Source organism: Arachis hypogaea, chromosome 11, assembly GCF_003086295.3.
Source record: "Arachis hypogaea cultivar Tifrunner chromosome 11, arahy.Tifrunner.gnm2.J5K5, whole genome shotgun sequence".
NCBI classification, from domain to species: Eukaryota; Viridiplantae; Streptophyta; class Magnoliopsida; order Fabales; family Fabaceae; genus Arachis; species Arachis hypogaea.
The window spans coordinates 40,922,893-40,933,026 of NC_092046.1; the positions used below are offsets into that span (position 1 = coordinate 40,922,893).

The 10,134-nt window shown below is 42.2% G+C and overlaps 1 non-coding gene across 1 annotated transcript; it reads right to left on the minus strand.

The window, feature by feature from the left end:
• Positions 1 to 585: 585 nt before the first annotated feature.
• On the minus strand, positions 586 to 693 carry LOC112724244 (small nucleolar RNA R71). The gene has a single exon (XR_003163417.1). It is a non-coding gene; the product is annotated as a small nucleolar RNA R71 (small nucleolar RNA).
• Positions 694 to 10,134: the final 9,441 nt, after the last annotated feature.

Here is a 10,134-nt window from a genome sequence, read left to right on the forward strand (position 1 = left end):
GATTTCCACATTTTCTTCTCTCCTCTTCACACCTTTTCATAACTCTCTTCTACAAATACCCCTCACCAATCACCTCAATCACTCTTCCCCATCACCTCTTCCTCTAAAAGGACTCTGAAAAGGAAGCTAAGGGAAGCTAAAGCACAACTCTCTGGAGAAAATCTGGCAAAAATTTTCGAAAAAAAATGAGACATGGCCGAAAATAATAACAATGCAAGGAAGATGCTTGGTGACTTTACTGCACCAAATTCCAATTTACATGGAAGAAGCATCTCAATACCTGCCATTGGAGCAAACAATTTTGAGCTAAAGCCTCAATTAGTTTCTCTAATGCAACAAAACTGCAAGTTTCATGGACTTCCATCAGAAGATCCTTTTCAGTTCTTAACTGAGTTCTTGCAGATCTGTGATACTGTTAAGACCAATGGGGTTGACTCCGAGGTCTACAGGCTTATGCTTTTCCCGTTTGCTGTAAGAGAAAGAGCTAGAATATGGTTGGACTCTCAACCTAAAGATAGCCTGAACTCTTGGGATAAGCTGGTCACGGCTTTCTTAGCCAAGTTCTTTCCTCCTCAAAAGCTTAGCAAGCTTAGAACGGATGTTCAAACCTTCAAACAGAAAGAAGGTGAATCCCTCTATGAAGCTTGGGAGAGATATAAGCAACTGACCAAAAAGTGTCCTTCTGACATGCTTTCAGAATGGACCATCCTAGATATATTCTATGATGGTCTATCTGAATTATCTAAGATGTCATTGGACCATTCTGCAGGTGGATCCATTCACCTAAAGAAAACGCCTGCAGAAGCTCAGGAACTCATTGACATGGTTACAAATAACCAGTTTATGTACACTTCTGAAAGGAATCCTGTGAGTAATGGGATGCCTCAGAGGAAGGGAGTTCTTGAAATTGATACTCTGAATACCGTATTGGCTCAGAATAAAATATTGACTCAGCAAGTCAATATGATTTCTCAAAGTCTGAATGGATTGCAAGCTGCATCCAACAGTACTCAAGAGGCATCTTCTGAAGAAGAAGCTTATGATCCTGAGAACCCTGCAATAGCAGAGGTGAATTACATGGGAGACCCCTATGGAAATACTTATAATCCTTCATGGAGAAATCATCCAAATTTCTCATGGAAGGATCAACAAAAGCCTCAACAAGGCTTTAATAATGGTGGAAGAAACAGGTTTAACAATAGCAAGCCTTTCCCGTCATCCACTCAGCAACAGACAGAGAATTCTGTGCAGAATCCATCTAGCTTAGCAAATATAGTCTCTGATCTATCTAAGGCCACTCTAAGTTTCATGAATGAAACAAGGTCCTCCATAAGAAATTTGGAGGCACAAGTGTGCCAGCTGAGTAAAAGAGTCACTGAAACTCCTCCTAGTACTCTCCCAAGCAATACAGAAGAGAATCCAAAAAGAGAGTGCAAGGCCATAACCTTACTTGGTGTGGCCGAACCCAAAGAGGAGGAGGAGGACGTGAATCCTAGTGAGGAAGACCTCCTGGGACGTTCAGTGACCAATAAGAAGTTTCCCTTTGAGGAACCAAAGGAATCTGAGGCTCATCTAGAGACCATAGAGATTCCATTGAACCTCCTTTTACCATTCATGAGCTCTGATGACTATTCATCTTCTGAAGAAGATGAAGATATTGTTCAAGGGCACGTTGTCCAGTATTTAGGAGCAATCATGAAGCTGAATGCCAAGCTATTTGGAAATGAGACTTGGGAAGATGAGCCTCCATTGCTCATTAATGAATTAAATATCTGGGTTCAGCACACTTTGCCTCAAAAGAAACATGATCCTGGTAAATTTCTGATTCCCTGTAACATAGGCACCATGAGCTTTGAGAAGGCTCTGTGTGACCTGGGGTCAGGAATCAACTTAATGCCACTCTCTGTAATGGAGAAACTAGGGATCTTTGAGGTGCAAGCTGCCAGAATCTCATTAGAGATGGCAGACAACTCAAGAAAACAGGCTTATGGACAAGTAGAGAACGTATTAGTAAAGGTTGAAGGCCTTTACATCCCTGCTGATTTCATAATCCTAGACACTGAGAAGGAGGAGGATGAATCCATCATCCTTGGAAGGCCCTTCCCAGCCACAACAAGAGCTGTGATTGATGTGGACAGAGGAGAGTTGGTCCTCCAACTGAATGAGGACAACATTGTGTTTAAAACTCAAGGATCTTCTTCTGTAACCATGGAGAGGAAGCATGAAAAGCTTCTCTCACTGCAGAGTCAACCAGAGCCCCCACAATCAAACTTTAAGTTTGGTGTTGAACCCCCACATTAAAACTCTAAGTTTGGTGTTGGGAGGTTCCAACAATGCTCTGAATATCTGTGAGGCTCCATGAGAGCTCACTGTCAAGCTATTGACATTAAAGAAGCGCTTGTTGGGAGGCAACCCAATGTTATTTAATTATATCTATTTTACTTTATTGTTATTTTATTTTTTTTAGGTTGATGATCATGTGGAGTCACAAAAACTACTAAAAAATCAAAAACAGAATAAAAAATAGCTTTAAAAACAGCTCACCCTGGAGGAAGAACTTACTGGCGTTTAACGCCAGAAAGAAGCATCAAGCTGGCGTTAAACGCTAGAACAGAGCATGGAAGTGGCGTTAAACGCCAGAAACAGGCTACATTTGGGTGTTTAACGCCAAAAACAAGCAGCAAGCTGGCGTTTAACGCCAGACATGCATGCTAAGGGCGTTTTACACGCCTAATTAGAGCAGGGATGTTAAGTCCTTGACCCCACAGGATCTGTGGACCCCACAGGATCCCCACATTTTCTTCTCTCCTCTTCACACCTTTTCATAATTCTCTTCCATAAATACCCCTCACCAATTACCTCAATCACTCTTCCCCATCACCTCTTCACCACTCACATCTATCCTCTCTTCCCCAAAAACCCCACCTACCTCCAAAATTCAAACTCTTTTCCCTCCCAAACCCAACCCTAATGGCCGAACCCTAAACCTTCCCCCACTTCTATATAAACCCCTCTTTCCTTCTTCATTTTCACACAACACAACCCTTTCTTCTTCCCCTTGGCCGAATACATACCTCTCTCCCTCTCCTTCATTTTTCTTCTTCTTCTCCATCTTTCTTTCTTTTTTTGCTCGGGGACGAGCAAACATTTTAAGTTTGGTGTGGTAAAAGCATAGCTTTTTGTTTTTCCATAACCATTAATGGCACCGAAAGCTAGAGAAACCTCAAGAAAGAGGAAAGGGAAGGCAATTGCTTCCACCTCTGAGTCATGGGAGATGGAGAGATTCATCTTAAAGGTCCATCAAGACTACTTCTATGAAGTTGTGGCCAAGAAGAAAGTGATCCCTGAGGTTCCTTTCAAGCTCAAAAAGAATGAGTATCCGGAGATCCGACATGAGATCCGAAGAAGAGGTTGGGAAGTTCTCACCAACCCCATTCAACAAGTCGGGATCTTAATGGTTCAAGAGTTCTATGCAAACGCATGGATCACTAGGAACCATGATCAAAGTGTGAACCCGAATCCAAAGCATTGGCTTACCATGGTACGGGGGAAATACTTAGATTTCAGTCCAGAAAATGTAAGGCTGGTGTTCAACTTGCCAATGATGGAAGAAAACGCACGCCCCTACACTAGAAGGGTCAACTTTGATCAAAGGATGGACCAAGTCCTCATGGACATATGTGTAGAAGGAGCTCAATGGAAAGTTGACTCAAGAGGCAAGCCGGTTCAATTGAGAAAACTGTACCATAAGCCTGTAGCTAGAGGATGGTTGGAGTTTATTCAACGCTCAATCATTCCTACTAGCAACCGGTCTGAAGTTACTATAGACCGGGCCATTATGATCCATAGTATCATGATTGGGGAGGAAGTGGAAGTTCATGAGATTATACCTCAAGAACTCTACAAGGTGGCTGACAAGTCCTCTACTTTGGCAAGGTTAGCCTTTTCTCACCTCATTTGCCACCTTTGCAATTCAGTTGGAATTGACATAAAGGGAGATATCCTCATTGAAGAGGACAAGCCCATCACTAAGAAAAAGATGGAGCAAACAAGAGATCATGGACCTCAACAAGAGCATGAGGAAATTCCTCACCATGAAATCCCTGAGATGCCTCAGGAGATGCACTTCCCTCCACAAAACTATTGGGAGCAAATCAACACTTCCCTAGGAGAATTAAGTTCCAACATGGGACAACTAAGGATGGAGCACCAAGAGCACTCCATCATCCTCCATGAGATTAGAGAAGATCAAAGAGCTATGAGGGAGGAGCAACAAAGACAAGGAAGAGACATAGAGGAGCTCAAGAGCACTATTGGTTCTTCAAGAAGAGGAAGACGTCACCCTCACTAAGGTGGACCCATTCCTTAATCTCCTTATTCTTATTTTCTATTTTTCGTTTACTATGCTTTATGTTTATATTTGTGTCTTATTACATGATCATTAGTATTTAAGTGTCTATGCCTTAAAGTTATGAATGTCCCATGAATCCATCACCTCTCTTAAATGAAAAATGTTCTAAAAACAAAAGAACAAGAAGTACATGATTTCGAATTCATCCTTGAAACTGGTTTAATTATTTTGATGTGGTGACAATACTTTTTGTTTTCTAAATGAATGCTTGAACATTGCATATGTCTTTTGAAATTGTTGTTTATGAATGTTAAATATGTTGGCTCTTGAAAGAATGATGAAAAAAGAGACATGTTATTTGATAATCTGAAAAATCATAAAATTGATTCTTGAAGCAAGAAAAAGTAGTGAATAGAGAAGAGCTTGCAAAAAAAAGGAAAAAAATGGCGAAAAAAAATAGAAAGAAAAAGAAAAAGCAAGCAGAAAAAGCCAAAAGCTCTTTAAACCAAAAGGCAAGAGCAAAAAGCCAATAGCACTTAAAACCAAAAGGCAAGGGTAATAAAAAGGATCCAAGGCTTTGAGCATCAGTGGATAGGAGGGCCTAAAGGAATAAAATCCTGGCCTAAGCAGCTAAACCAAGTTGTCCCTAACCATGTGCTTGTGGCGTGAAGGTGTCAAGTGAAAACTTAAGACTGAGCGGTTAAAGTCGAGGTCCAAAGCAAAAGAAGAGTGTGCTTAAGAACCTTGGACACCTCTAATTGGGGACTTTAGCAAAGTTGAGTCATAATCTGAAAAGGTTCACCCAGTTGTGTGTCTGTGGCATTTATGTATTCGGTGGTAATACTGGAAAACAAAGTACTTATGTATTTTCAACGGTGGAGTTTCTACACACCATAGATTAAGGTGTGGAGCTCTACTGTTCCTGATGAAGTAATGCAAAGTACTATTATTTTTCTATTCAATTCAAGCCTATTTCTTCTCTAAGATATTTATTCACACAAAAGAACATGATGAATGTGATGATTATGTGACGCTCATCATCATTCTCACTTATGAACACGTACCTGACAAACACTTCCGTTCTACATGCAAACAAGCTTGAATGTGTATATCTTAGCCTTCTGATCGTGAGATCAGAGTCTTTGTGGTATAGGCTAGAACTATTGGCGGCCATTCTTGAGATCCGGAAACTCTAAACCTTATCTGTGGTATTCCGAGTAGGATCTGGGAAGGGATGGCTGAGACGAGCTTCAAACTCGCGAGTGCTGGGCATAGTGACAAACGCAAAAGGATTACTGAATCCTATTCCAGTATGATCGAGAACCGACAGATGATTAGCCGTGCGGTGACAGTGCAATTTGGACCATTTTCACTGAGAGGACGGAAAGTAGCCATTGACAATGGTGATGCCCTACATAAAGCTTGCCATAGAAAGGAGTATGAAGGATTAGATGAAAGCAGTAGGAAAGCGGAGGTTCAGAAGGAACAAGAGCATCTCCGTACGCCTATCTGAAATTCTCACCAATGAATTACATAAGTATCTCTATCTTTATTTTATATTTTATTTATCTTTTAATTATTAAAACTCTATAACCATTTGAATCCTCCTGACTGAGATTTACAAGGTGACCATAGCTTGCTTCAAGCCGACAATCTCCGTGGGATCGACCCTTATTCACGTAAGGTTTATTACTTAGACGACCCAGTGCACTTGCTGGTTAGTTGTGCAAAGTTGTGACAAAGTGTGTGAATTATGTTCCGAGCACCAAGTTTTTGGTGCCATTGTTAAGGATCACAATTTTGTGCACCATATGGTAACCTCGGAACGGTTACTTGTTCGAATGAGGTCAAAGCTACCTAATTGGTAGGGCTTGCCTTGCGCATCCTTCCTCCATTGTGCTCCATCTACACAAATGTCTGTGAGCACTTGGTCCAAACTTTGGTCGGTGTTGACCCTTCTAGTATAAGAGTGTGGGTCTCCTAGCATTTATCGTAATTTGAGCTCCACTCTTACACTCTCCAGGCTGAAATCCAAGAGTCTCTCTCGGACTATGGTGCGCTAATTTTTAGGGCTTGGGTTCATACTAGTATCATGCTTTTTGGTGACCCAAGCATTGGCATAAAACTCTTGTACCATTAAGATTCCAACTTCTGGGATAGGATTGGTTAGAACTTCCCAATCTCTTCTCTAGATTTCTTGTTGGATCTCCAGATACTCATTCTTTTTTAACCTAAAGGGGACCTCGGGGATCAATTTTTTGTGCTTCACCACATCATAGAAGTGGTCTTGATGAGCCTTGGTGAGGAATCGGTTCATTTCCCAATGTTCGGAGGCGAAAGCAATGACTTTTCCTTTCCTCTTCCTAGAGGGTTCTCCGACTTTGGGTGCCATACTTAGAAATGGTAGAAGTCAAAAAGCAAAACTTTTGCAACACCAAACTTAAGAACTTTGCTCATCTTCAAGCAAATAATAAGAAAAAGAGGGGAAGAAAGTGTTAGGGAGAGAAGGGAAATTTGGCTAAGTGGGGGATAAGAAATGGGAAAAGTGTGTAGAGTGTATAAGGGAAGAAGAAGAGTGTGTTTAGGTAGGAGGAGAATAAGAGGAATGAAGGGGTATTTATAGGGGTGGGAGGGTTAGGATTTCGGTTATGAGGGAGGGAAGAATGGGGGGGTAAAGGTTTGAATTTGAATTGGGTGGGGATGGTGGGAAATGGAATGATGGAAATTATGATGGGTGTTGGGAAAAGAAAAAGTTGATGTGGATATGATTGGTGAGGGTGTATGGGGAAGAGAGAAAGTGGAGAGTGGGTTTCAAGGTTTAGAAAAGGAGGAGAGAGAAGAAAGGTGGGGTAGGTGGAGATTTTGTGGGACCTACTTAGCTGAGAAGGTTATAGAATTCAAGCTGTCTGCCCCCTACCTGGCGTTCAACAACAGGAATGGGCGTTGAACGCCCATAGGGGGTAAAGGGTTAGGGCTGGCTGCCCCCTGTAGGGCGTTGAACGCATTGAACACCATCTTTCGGGTTTGGGGAGTGGAACGCCCAGGATGCTCCCTTCCTGACATTTAACGCCAACTCTTTGTCCCTTGGGGCGTTGAACGCCGAAGCCCCTCCTTGTCTGGTGTTCACCGCTAGCAAGGGGGTTACTCCAGGGTGTTCTGTTTTCAGTTCTGCATGCTTCTGTCACTGTTCTAAGATCTGTATATGATCACCAGCATAAAAAAGTAAAGGATAAACTATACTATCAAACTTAAAATAATTGAAAAGGAAATAAAAACTCCATACTAATGGTTGGGTTGCGTCCCAACAAGCGCTTCTTTATCGTCACTAGCTTGACGGACAGCTCCACTACGGAGATAGGTAGTGGCTCAGAATGTCACCCTTATAGTGAACTTTTGTCTTGTATTCTTGTGGATGAGCTCTACATGCTCAAGAGACAGGATTCTACTTACTGTGTTTGGAAGGACTGGACATTGGGTGAAGATAACTTTCATGCTAGGTGAAAGGCCTTCAGTGGGGATCTTCTTATTCCTCTAGCCTTTAGGTACCTTCTTCTTAGTACCTTCATTCCTAGTGTTTGATGAATGGTGCCCAACACCAAACTTAGAGTTGGTGTCTGGGGGCTTTGTATAGCTCTGCACAGAGAGAGAAGGGGCAAACACTATGTGTTGCATAGTGGTACCAACTCTGTCAGAGGGAGACCAAGGATTGGGGATCTTGAATAAGATATGATCCTCATATAGTCTAAGGACTAGCTCTCCTATTTCTACAACAAGTATGGCCTTGGCAGTGGCTAGGAAAGGTCTTTAACCTTTACTAAGACATCCTCCACCATACCATACACCCCTTTTTAGGGTCTTGTTTGCCAATTCTAAAGAGATTTTGGCACGATGCTCCTCTAAGATTCCTAGCCTCTTCACTACAAACAGAGGCAATAGATTGATTCTTTACCCAAGGTCACATAGTGCCTTTTCAAAGGTGATGGCCCCTATAGTATAGGGAATCAAGAAGCTTCTAAGATCTGGCATCTTTAGAGGCAGCTTCCTCTGAACTAAGACACTGCATTCTTTGACAAGCACTGGAGGTTCCTCCTCTAATGCCTTTGTTCCAGGAGTTTGGCATTCAACTTGATGAGGATTCCCAAGTACCGAGCAATTTGCTCTTCCCTAGTCTCCTCTTCCTCATCAGAGGAGGAGTATTCTTCAGACGCCACCATTTGCAATAGGGCGTTTAAGGGAACTTCTATGGTCTCCTCATGAGCTCTGATTTCATTCAGTTCCTTAATATAAGGGTCTTCATTGGGAGTTGAACCCCCAGCTACTCCCTTTTTGGCGTTCAACGCCAAAAGGTGCTTCTTAGTTTCGGCCTCAGCTATTATACTAAGGACCTTGCACTCTTCTCTTGGATTTACTTCCGTATTATTTGGAAGAGTGTTGGAAGGGATCTTTGGAATCCTCTTACTCAACTGACCAATTTGTACCTCCAAATTCCTAATGGAGGATCTAGTTTTTGTAAAGAAACTGTGAGTGGTCTTAGAGAGATTGGAGACTATAGTAGCCAAGTCAGAGAGGCTCTGCCTGGGAGTTTCCATTTGTTGCTGAGAAGGTTCGAATGGCTTGTTGTTGAACCTATTCTAGTTCATGCCACCTTGATTGTTACTGAAGCCTTGTTGAGGCTTCTGCTGATCTTTTCACCCAAAGTTAGGGTGGTTCCTCCATCCCTGGTTGTAAGTATTCGAATAGGGATTGTTGTTGGAGTTTCTGGAGGGGTTTCCCATATAATTTACTTCCTCTAGTCTGATCCATGTGTTATCATCTGTATCCACTTCATAGGCAGTCTCTAGGCAGGAGGCTTCTGAACTCTATGTCCCACTCAAGTGCTGAGTGATCATGTTGATCTGCTAGGACATGAGCTTGTTTTGAGCTAGGATGGTGTCTAAGGTGCTCACCTCTAGGATGCCTCTCTTCTAAGTTGCCCCATTATTTACAAGGTTGCTCTCAGAGGTGTACATGTATCGGCTGTTGGCAACCATATCAATAAGCTCTTGCACCTCTTCAGCCATCTTCTTCAAGTAGAGAGATCCACCTGCAGAATGGTCCAATGCCATCTTGGACATCTCAGATAGACTATCATAGAAAATATCTAACATGGTCCAATATGAGATCATGTCAGGAGGACATCTCCTGATCAGTTGTTTGTATCTTTTCCAAGCTTCATAGAGGGATTCACCCTCTTTCTGTCTGAAGGTTTGTACTTCCACTCTCATCTTGCTTAGCTTTTGAGGTGAAAAGAATTTGGTCAAGAATCCATTGACCACCTTCTTCCAGCTGTCCAACCTTTCTTTAGGCTGAGAATCCAACCACAGCCTTGCTCTGTCTCTCAATGCAAATGGGAAGAGCATGAGTTTGTAGACTTCTGGATTTACTCTATTGTCTTGACAGTGTCACATATCTGCAGGAAGTCAGATATGAACTTGTTTGGATCTTTCTGTGGAAGTCCATGAAACTGGCAGTTTTGTTGTACCAGAGTGACCAGTTAAGGCTTCAACTCAAAGTTGTTTGCCCCAATGACAGGAATGGAGATGTTGCGCCCATAGAAGTCAGAATTGTGTGTAGTATAAGATCCTAAGACCTTTCTTGTGTCACCCCATTGTTTCGATTATCTGCCATTGTTGTTTCTTCAGCTTCTTGTTCAAGAGCTTCTGTTAGGTTCCTTACAGATCTGCTAGCCTGAGCTTGTTGCAAACACCTTCTCAGAGTCCTTTCGGGTTCAGGATCTAGATCAA